We start from the raw sequence: 10,809 nt of genomic DNA, 5'->3' as shown, positions 1-10,809 counted from the left end.
TAGCTGGATAATTATCTAAAGGAGGAGGGAAATGCATAGGTTGTCCATTTCCTTTTCTCTTATTAATTTTTATTATTATTTTTTTAAATTTTATTTTCCTTATTATTAATATGTTTTTATTCTTATTATTTTATTTTATGTATTTTTTGTTATTTTATTTTATTATTATTATTTTTATTTATTTATTATTTTTTTGGCTGGTGCAACATAAGACACAGGTTTCCTTGCACCATTTGGCCATTACTAATACTAATATTGTGGAGTTATACTCAATAACTGGGTTGTCACTATTGCAACCCCAGGGTACCTACCCGCCTACCAAAAAGAGGCCAACGAGTCTTGAAAAGGTGCGGTCTGGGTGGTGATAACAATCGAGAATAAGTAACATTAGTTTCTTCATTGGTGAAGCATTACTTATTTGACGTAGTGCAATATTATGGTAACTCATGAATGTTTTCACAATATGAGATATAATTAAAATGATGCCAGTTTATCTACTTCAATAGCTCACTATGTGATGCAATGACACTAATCTGTCTGTTTAATGTTATTTTGTCATTATACTATATATTAATATATATACAGGTAACCCTTGTATTACATGGTAGTTATGTTTCTATAAAATGTTGTTTTGTGTGAAACTGTGGGACTAAGAAAAAAAAAAAAAGTATAAAAGAGGGGATTACATTCTAAAAGCTAACAAAAGTACACTATTCCGTTTACAAAATGCTAACAAAACTAACAAAAGTACGCTATTCCGTTTACAAAATGCTAACAAAACTAACAAAAATACACCATTCTAGATTTCGTGCATTCTGCTCTCTTTAAAAAATCAGTAATCTTGGTTTGTTTGCTTTTGCTTGATAAACCTTTGTGAATTTCATCGTATGGAACTAAGCATTTTTGAAGCTACCTTTTGAACTTTGGGTTCCTCTCATTCAAGAATCTGCATTCAAAAAATAAGATTCTAATTGCTCGGCTAACTTTATGCTTTCCCCTATGCTTTTTAGTGTAAAATTTGGAATTTTAGAAGTTTTATCTGCGCTATCATCCTCTGAATTGATTTGGTTACCTCCAATGCCAATTCCACCAAATCCGCTTCGCCAGCCTCTTTTTCTACCAGTAATTCTTAAACGTCTTCAGAATTATATCTTTTTTATTTTTTTAGGAGTATCAGCAACTAAGGCCATGTTACTTTGTATATTGTCTATAAATTGCATGTCCTGAGGTTGATTTTCTGTTTTGCTGGACAAAAAAACCTGAGTTTCTGGGAGAAAAAACCATGCTACCCTCACCTGGCCTCAGCCATGTTGTGAAAAAGACCCAAAATATTCCTCCCATCATCGACGGGATTCAAACCCAGGTCTTTTCCACCCGGTGTGAGGAGGAGCGCAATTCTGTCAACTGCCACCCACGAGGGCTTCAGCAGTCATGTCATCAAAACCTACCAATGTATCAAGTTCTATTATCACACCAATTCCGCTTTCTGCTGGTTCGACCATATTTCCTGAATGAACTGACTCTGACCATACATTTTTCCACATGCATTTAACATTGATGGTTTTACTTATTTCAGCGATAAAGCTATGATTCTGATTCAGTCCACAATTGAGAAATGTTTCCATGCCTCCATTACTTCAATAGATTTAGAATCAATTTTTTCCAAACTCCATTGTAACGATTTTCTGATGTAATGAGTTTTAAAGGTGGATATAATGGCTTGATCTAATGGCTGAATGAAAGAAGTTGTATTAAGCCAGTACAACTGTGGTAGGAACATAACTTCAACGTTTGGATGACTTAAATCTTTTGGATGGCCTGGTGTGCTATCCAATAGTAATAAAACTTTGAAAAGATTTTTCCACAAGTTCAATAGCATAGAGCGTAACACAGAGATTTTCCAACAAAATAAAATACAGGGATTTCCGAATAAATTTTTTTTTTTTTTTTGATTAGCAAGTCAACAGCAGAGTTTCAAAAAAAGTGGAAATGCTGAAAAATTACAACCAACATAATAGCAGGGTTTCCAACACACAAAAGCAAAAATACCGTTATGCGAGGTTTACCGAAATTTTTTTTTTTTAATTAATGGTAGTATTTGAGACAAATGTTTATTATGCTACGAGAGTATTTCTGTCTGTGTTTTTATGTAGTACATCTGGTGAAATGTTGGATTAGGTCTAATGGGTTTTCTTGGAAACCGTGATAGAGTTTAGCCATTCGCTTCTGTGAACCCAATTTTCCATGACAGTGCGTTCTCTTCATTTCATATTATGTTTAGTTTATGCTCCAGATTCAGCAAGAATAATATCGGCCCAAAACTGTGCAATTTATTATTTTTCTGTTTTTTAAGGGTAAAATATCAACAAAAAAAATGGCACTGAAATGGGCAGAAAACCAAGAAGAATGTGATATAATCGAATTGATATTATTAAGGAACTTGAGAGATATCATAGCGCAAAAAAAAAAAAAAAAAAAAGTCACAACAAACAAAACAAAAAACAATTGAACATTATAAAAAAATACTTCATTTTTTTGTACATAAAATTTGCAGTAAAATACATATTCAAATATACATACATATGAAAATGTGCAAATTTTTATGTATAAGTTATTATTATTATATTTTAATTAAATAAATTTGTTTTGTTTTGTTTTTAACACTATTTAAAGTCTTTTTCTTTTACCTTAATACATTATAACAGAATTTATTTACTTTTATCTTACGTTCGATTATCCAGAAAAATTTTGCTATCCGGAAGAGGTCTGACATTAATTATTCCAGATAACTGACACCTACTGTAGTATAAATTGCACCATGGGAATAACTTGTTAAAACAATGCTAAACAAATTACTGAGTCATATCATACAGACAAAATTACCATTAAATAGCTTGACCTTACTTAATAATCATTAATCAGCTTTTGCTACAAGTCTTAGCATAAAAAATAAAAATATCACAATCATAGTGTTTATCTGAAAAACTATCTTTTAGTTCCATTACCTTATCACAATTCTTTTTCAATTCTTCAATTTCTTCCTGTAAAGAACAGTTCTCTTTGAATAATGAAATTTCTTCTTTACATTTTATTAATTCTTCCTTTTCCCTATGAGATTTTTCTAAAATATGAATTATAATTGTTATAAAAATGTAACAATTTGAAAAATGAAAACTGAATAGTAAAAGAATATTTTCTAAAAATTTTAATTATGTACAATGACATAATTAGTCAATTCACTAAAAAAAAAAAAAAAATAAGAAAAGGAAAAAAAAAAACCAAACATCCAATCTAAAAAATTTTTTTACCAAATCATTTCCTAATACATAATCTAAGATAAATCTACCTTTACAACTAAGATTTGCAGTTCTTCAACACACATTACATTAATCAGTTATTCTACATAAATTCTGAAAAGCTTATAACTATGGAATTAATATAACAAATGTGCCAAGTACTGTGAATGCATCATTTTTAAGGACAACTATATCAAAATAATACATTCACAGTATGGGGAACTACAAATTGCTTTAGTGAATCAAATTCAAATGAACAACCTCAGGCTGCCACAGCAGGTTGCAGGGTACTGTCAATGATATACAGGAATTTTGTTAGTAGGGAAAAGGAGGTGATTATCCCTTTGTATAAGGCAATGGTTAGGCCTTGAGTACTGCATACAGGTCTAGAGGCTTCATTTTAGGAAGGATGTAGAGTTGCTTGAGCAAGTACAGAGAAGGGCAACAAGATTGGTAATGGGAATGAAGGAGGCCTCTTACCAAGAAAGGCTTAAGTTCTGAAAACTGCAGTGGCTGAAGACTAGGCACCTGTGAGGTAATCTGATTGAGATGTATAAGGCCTTGAATGGGTTGAGCATGCTGAATTCTGATGGGATTCTTCCACTTGCTCAGATTACAAACCTGAGGGGGGCATAAATTCAAATCGAGAAAAGACAGTTGTAGAATAGATGTGCAGAAATTTGCCTTTAGCCAGCAGGTGGTTAATTGCTGGAACAAATTTCCATCTGCCGTTGTGGAAGTCAATAGCTTAAATAAATTCAAGGAGGAACCGGACAAACTTTTAGGAGAATGGATGTATTTAATTGTTTTTTTTTTTTTTTTTTTGGCTGATGCTACATAAGCTCATATGCTTGCTTTCTTGTATCACATGCCTCCATTACTATTACTATTATACTTCAAATAAATAACACTCTTTCTTTCTCACATAAGAAGGCATAATGCTTTTATGACAAACTTAGCTTACTAATTTAACTACATGCATAACTGATGCATTTGTGCTATTTATATTTTTCTTATATATTAATTCCATAATTATAAACTTAAATCACTAACACCACTAGGCATCTCTCAATATTGTGGTCATTTGTTATTAGTGGACTCTCAGCACTAGTGTAGCTACCCTTGTTTGGGCCTGGAGGTAAAGAAAATTGCAAAAACAGGAGACAGCCAAAGACACTAGGCCCCTAAAGGGCCCAGGCCTGGAGGTAATTGCCTTGCCTTTCTACATGGTAGCTATGCCACTGACTCTCAGCTATTACATTTTGAATGCTCAATTACTCACTGACTAAATGATCACTGAAATGATCTGTCTAGTAAATCCTTCAATAAATATCAATATACTTCTCTTTAATGGGAAAGTGATATTTATTTGAGTTGCATCTTCATCATCTTCATTGTGAAACCTTTGCCTCAGGAAAGGGGGCTAAAATTACACGCAAGTGCAAAAGAGAAATATCTAGAAGAGAGCACAAAATTATGAAAAACACCTGTTTACACAAATCCAAATCATTAATGATTTGGATAATGTAGACAGGAGAAGGGTGCCTCAAAAGAGGTGAATATACGTATTTTGCTGGGATTCACAATAAAAAAAATACTGTAGAAATATCTCTACAGGTGTTCTGAAAGGAAGCCTATGAGATATTAAACTTACTTAGTATTTTAAGATTTTATATTATATATTGATTTATATTTATTTAAGATATATAAAGATTTATATAAAAAAGAAACATGCCATCTGCATAAGAAAAAAAAAATTAGGAGTAACAGTAAAAAAAAATTTTTTTTAAATAATAAGTGAAAATAAGAGGACTAATACAGCTTGAGTCCAATTAGCTACTAGTAGACTTGACAATATCCCAATCTCTGAAATTCAAAACCAATCTCCTTTTTGTCAATGTGAAAGAAAGCAGATGAAACACTTGACCTGAAATGGCATAACCTTTGATAACAAATAAAGTACCCCAGAAACTGAGACTGCATCAAAAAGCAGATGTAATATCTAGGTTAAAAAAAAAAAAAATTGCAGGTCCTATTATTCCAGCACCATGGCTTTTAAACCATTGATAAATAGAAATGGCATACAGGAATTAAGAAATTTCGAAATATGATATTGAATGTTTAAAAATTCCATAGTGAATAGGATATGGTTTGGTACCAAAATAATGCAATAAAAGAACAGACAGAAATAATAAGTCTATTATCTTAAGGAAAGAATAAACTGAAATCGGTCTATTCAGAAAACCCCAATGGATTAGAGTTTTTAGGGACAGATAATCCCATACTACTCTAAGGATTCAAGAAATGCCTTATCTAATGAAGAAACAAAAATATGAAGTAAAATGTAAAAATTTGCTGTCTTTAATTGTAAGAATTTTGAATTCCATCAGGACCCCTTGTGAGACATTGTTCCAATTAAAGATTTAAGATTGCACTTGGAAATATGACTGAAACCAAAGAGGGAAATCTTTCAGAAAATTGAAGTCTGGAAAAAATTAAAATCAATTCAACTTAGATTAATGAATTCAGGTCAGCCCTCTAAGTAAAAGCCTCAGGAACTAAATCCCCAGGTAATGAATCTTTTCCTGCAGGCAGGAAAAGATTCATTTACCCTTAGCAAAATGGTAATAAATATAAACAGGACCTGAGCTTTGGCACTCAAATTCATGTGAGAACAAGGCAAAACAGTGGCAATCCCCAAGGCAGAATATACTGGTCCCACAGGAGATAGTTATTGTCAGTGACTCAACTGTCAGGGAAAAGGGAAACATACTATGCAAGAAAGTTAGGAAGAACATGATCAGTGTGTATCTGCCAGAGGCAAAATGGTAGCAGCAAAGGAAGTAAGCAAACATTTAAACATAATTATGAGAGCATCCTTGGATTCTGGGAAGGTCTTCACAGACTGGAGATGTCCAAATGTATCCCAATTCACAAAGGGTGACAAGTAATTACAGACCTGTTAGTTTAACTTCTGCTCTGGGGAAAAAATGAATAGTTAAAGAAGCATTGCAGGATCATCACAAGACTGCAGTTATAGTTCAGACACAGCATGTGTTTGTTAAGGGGAAGTTTTGTCTGGCCAACTTGATTGGATATTACGATGTGGTCACAAAGGAACTGGATGCAAAAAGTAATTTTGATAGCACACACTTAGATTTCAGGAAAGCTTTTGATACCGTTGCACATGGAAGACTACTGTACAAATTGGAGCAGTATGGCATTAAGTGCAAGTTGCTGCTATAGATAAAGGGATGGTTGAGAAAAGACAGAGTGGTAATCAATGTACACTGCTCTTCGTAGACTAATGTTATTAGTGGAGTCCATCAGTGTTTGGTGTTGGGCCTATTGTTGTTTTCTATATTTATCAATGATATTGATAAATATAGAAAACAACAATGACAGTGCACTACTGCAACAGGATCTAGTAAATTTGAGCAGATGGGTTGAGAGATGGCAATTGAAGTTTAACAACATTGACAAATGCAAAGTACTGCATACGGATAGCAGTAACCCCACAGTAGTTTATCAACTGTGCGGTATTACACTCAAGGTATTGGAGAATGAAAAAGACCTGGTGGTAATTGTGCAGTTAGACATGAAATTCTTGAGCAGTGCAGACATGCTGCCAGGACAGCTCAGGGGATTTTGATAATGATATACCAATACTTTGCTAGCAGGAATAAGGAGGTGATTATCCCTTTACATAAAGCCATGGTTAGAACCCATCTTGAGTACTGTATACAGATCTGGACGCCTCACTTTCGGGAGGATGTATATCTGCTGGAATGGGTGCAGAGGAGGGGAACCAGATTAGTGAAAGAAACAAAAGGATGCTCTTAACTAGAAAGGGTTCAGTTCTATAACTTTCAACATCAAGACCAAGCACCTGCAGAGAGAGATGACTGAGGTGTTTAAAGCCTTGATTGGATTGAGTAAGGTGAATGGTATTCTTCCTCCTGCTGAAACTACACATATAAGGCATAAATTCAAGTTGAGAAAGGATGGCTGCAGTAAACATGTGCAGAAGTTATCTGGTTTTTTTTTTTTTTTTTTTGGCTGATGCTATATAAACTGGCTTTCTTGCATCATTTGCCATTACTACTACTACCAATGCTACTACTACTATTTTATAATGACTTATGTGGTAGATCCCGGCAAATTTCCTATAAACCTCATGCTAATGGCACAATTTACCCTACCTACTCTATCTGTTTTTTACTTTTTTAATAGAACATGTCAAAATTAGCATTAGTAGAGGCATATGATGCAAGAAAGCAAGCTTATTCAGCATCAGCAAAAAAAAAAAAAAAAAAAATTCTCCCATTTCACCCCTCCATTCATACCAAATGCCTGTCCAGTTCAGCCTTAAATTTATTTAGACTACCAATCAACTACCCGCTGAATAAAGGCAAATTTCCACAAATCTATTCTACAACTATCTTTCCCCAATTTGAAACTGTGCTCCATCGGGTTCTACAACTATCTTTCCCGAATTTCAAACTGTGCTCCATGGTTCTTAGATTCTGGGCAAGAGGAAGAATCCCTTCAGCATTCAAGCTTGCTCAACCCATTCACGGCCTTATACACCTCAATCAGATCACCTCGCAGGTGTGCCTGCTTTCCAGGCACTGAAATTTGCAGAAGTTAAGCCTTTCTTGGTAAGAGCACCCCTTTGTTCCCCTCATCAATCGTGTTGCCCTTCTTTGTATTTGTTCCAGCAACTCCACATCCTTCCTAAAATGAGGCCTCCAGACTGGTACACAGTACTCTAGGTGTGGCCTGACCATTGCCTTGTATAATGGGTTAATCACCTCCCTGTCCCTGCTAACAAAATTCCTATATATCATTGACAAAACTCCATGACCTTCCCCGGCAGCCTGTCTGCACTGCTCAGCGGTTGGTTGGTTGGTTGGTTGGTTGGTTGGTTTAATGGAAGTTTATTGGAACAAGGGCAACTAAGGCCAAATTGTGCCTGTCACAGTAATTCTGCAAATGATATATATATATATATATATATATATATATATATATTTTTTTTTTTTTTTTTTCCAGTTATATGTCAGATAAGTTCATATAAATGAGTTTGTTTTAAAAAATTAAATAAATCGGATAAATTTGCATCATCACTAAGAATATGGTTCATCTTTAATGAATTGTTTTGAGTTAAAACTGATTTAAAATTTGTTAGTCGAGCAGCATGATTGTAGGGACACTCGAGGAGAATGTGTTTCACTGTAAGTAGGGCGGAACAATGACGACAGTGAGGAGGTTCATCCCCTGTCAACAAATGGAGGTGCGTCAGATGGGTATGGTCAATGCGTGTCCTTGCAAGGACAACCTCTTCTCGCCTGTTTAATCGCAAACTAGATTTCCAGTATTGTGGCTTTTGCTTTATTTGGAAAAGTTTGTTATGGTGTGTTGCTGCCATACTGATGTCCATTGGTCAATACATAACTGTTTTATGATGCGTTTACAGTCCATATAAGGAATCGAGGCAAGTGAAGACACTGGACTGATTGGATTTTTTGCTGCTTGATCTGCTTTTTCATTTCCCTGGATTCCAGCATGCCCGGGAATCCAGCAGAATCTTACGTCTGTGTTATGCTCTGTGAGATTAATTAACTCTGCTCTGATTTCTTTCAGGATAGGGTGAGAGTTCGGACATTTATGTTGTAAGAGGTTACTGCACTGAAGGAATCGGTATAGATTATTATCTCTTCATTAGACCTGTTTTTGATGTCTTCGATAGCCATTTTTATTGCATGAAGTTCAGCGGTATAAATACTGCAACTTGGGAAAAGTTTTTGAGAGATTTCACAAGTGGGAAGAACTACTGCAGCACCCACATCTATATCAGATTTGGATCCATCAGTATATATTTGCAGACAGTGCTGGTTTGCTGATGCATGAGCTAAATGTAGCTGCTGTATATTTTCATTGTTCAGCGCCTGTTTTCCCCATTTTCGAAAAGAGTCATCACATAAAGTTTTAAAAGTAGACCATGGTGGCGCTATTTCTCCAGTATCTTGGTGGATATTGTCGAATGGGACACTCCAATACTGAGCGACATACTTCAATCTGATTCCAGCAGGTTTATTTTCATTTGGTTTATTCCTGTAGAAATTTATGAAAGACGGGTTAAAGAGGTAAGGACAGATAGGATGTGAGGGCATACTCCGAAGTATTGCAGCGTACGTAAGCAGCAGCAGCATCTGTCTCCTTAAGGATAATGGAGGTTCATGTGCGTCAATATATAGACTATGCACTGGAGATGTTCGGAAGGCACCTAAAGCTATTCTAAGTGCATTATGTTGAATGGTATTTAGGGACTGTAATGCTGACTTTCTAGCTGAGTCATATAAGGGTGCACCATAGTCTAGTCTGGATCGGATTATGGTTTTATATAAGTGAAGAAGGGAGTATCGGTCAGCTCCCCATGATATTGTAGAAAGAACTCTAAGGATATTCATTTTTTTCAAACAAATAGTTCGTACATGCTGTATGTGTTTCAGGAAGTTTAATTTCTTGTCCAATATTAAACCTAGGAATTTAATATTGTCATTGACTGGAATAGCGTGATTTCCCAGGCGCAATTCAGGATCAGGGTGCAGTTTTCGTTTCTTGCAGAAGTGTATAGCAAACGTTTTCTGAGGAGATAGTAGGTAGACATTTTGTAACATCCATGATTGCATTTTGTTTATTGACAATTGGAGTTTCCTTTCGATGGAGAACATATTTTGCGAGTGACTAGATATAGTGAGATTGTCAGCATAAAGATAAGTTTCTACTGAATTCGGGATGGCTGTTGTTAGAGTGTGTATTCTAACTGCGAAGAGTGTGGCACTGAGGACTGACCCTTGTGGGACTCCTTCCTCCTGTATGCAGATTTTCAAGAGTGAACTTTGAAAACGAACCTGAAAGGTTCGATATTCGAGAAAGCTCTGAATTAATGATGGTAAATGTCCCCTTAGTCCTAGGGCATGAAAATCACGAAGGATGCCATGACACCTCGTGGTTTCAAAAGCTTTCTCTATATCTAAGCTCACCATGACCAAATGTTCGTTCTTTATGAATGCATTTCGCACATTTGCCTCAGCCTTAATCATAAGATCTAGGGTAGACCTGTTTTTACGAAATCCAAACTGATCGTTGTTCATAGTAGTTTGAGTTGCAAGATACCAGGTGAGGCGACTGTGTACCATTTTTTCCAGAGTCTTACCCAGACAGCTAGTAAGTGAGATTGGTCTATAATTATGCGGGTCTGATTGGTCTTTTCCTGGTTTTGGAATGGGTAGAACAACAGAATGTCTCCAGGAAATGGGAAAATAATTTGCAACAAATATTCGGTTGAAAAGTTTTAGGAGAGAGTAACGAGTGCCCTCGTTTAGATTCTTTAACGTTTGTTTTTGTTTTTTGGTAGTTGTTGGCGCATCGGCTTCTGTGGCCATAATGCACCTCCCAAGGTTTTTTTTTTTTTTGTAGTACTTTGATCCAAGCCCGAGGCGGGATT

This window comes from Mastigoproctus giganteus, chromosome 14 (genome assembly GCF_048544385.1).
Source record: "Mastigoproctus giganteus isolate SK-2022 chromosome 14, ASM4854438v1, whole genome shotgun sequence".
Lineage (NCBI taxonomy): Eukaryota > Metazoa > Arthropoda > Arachnida > Uropygi > Thelyphonidae > Mastigoproctus > Mastigoproctus giganteus.
The sequence above is the reverse complement of the archived record's forward strand: the minus strand, read 5'-3'. Positions refer to the sequence as shown.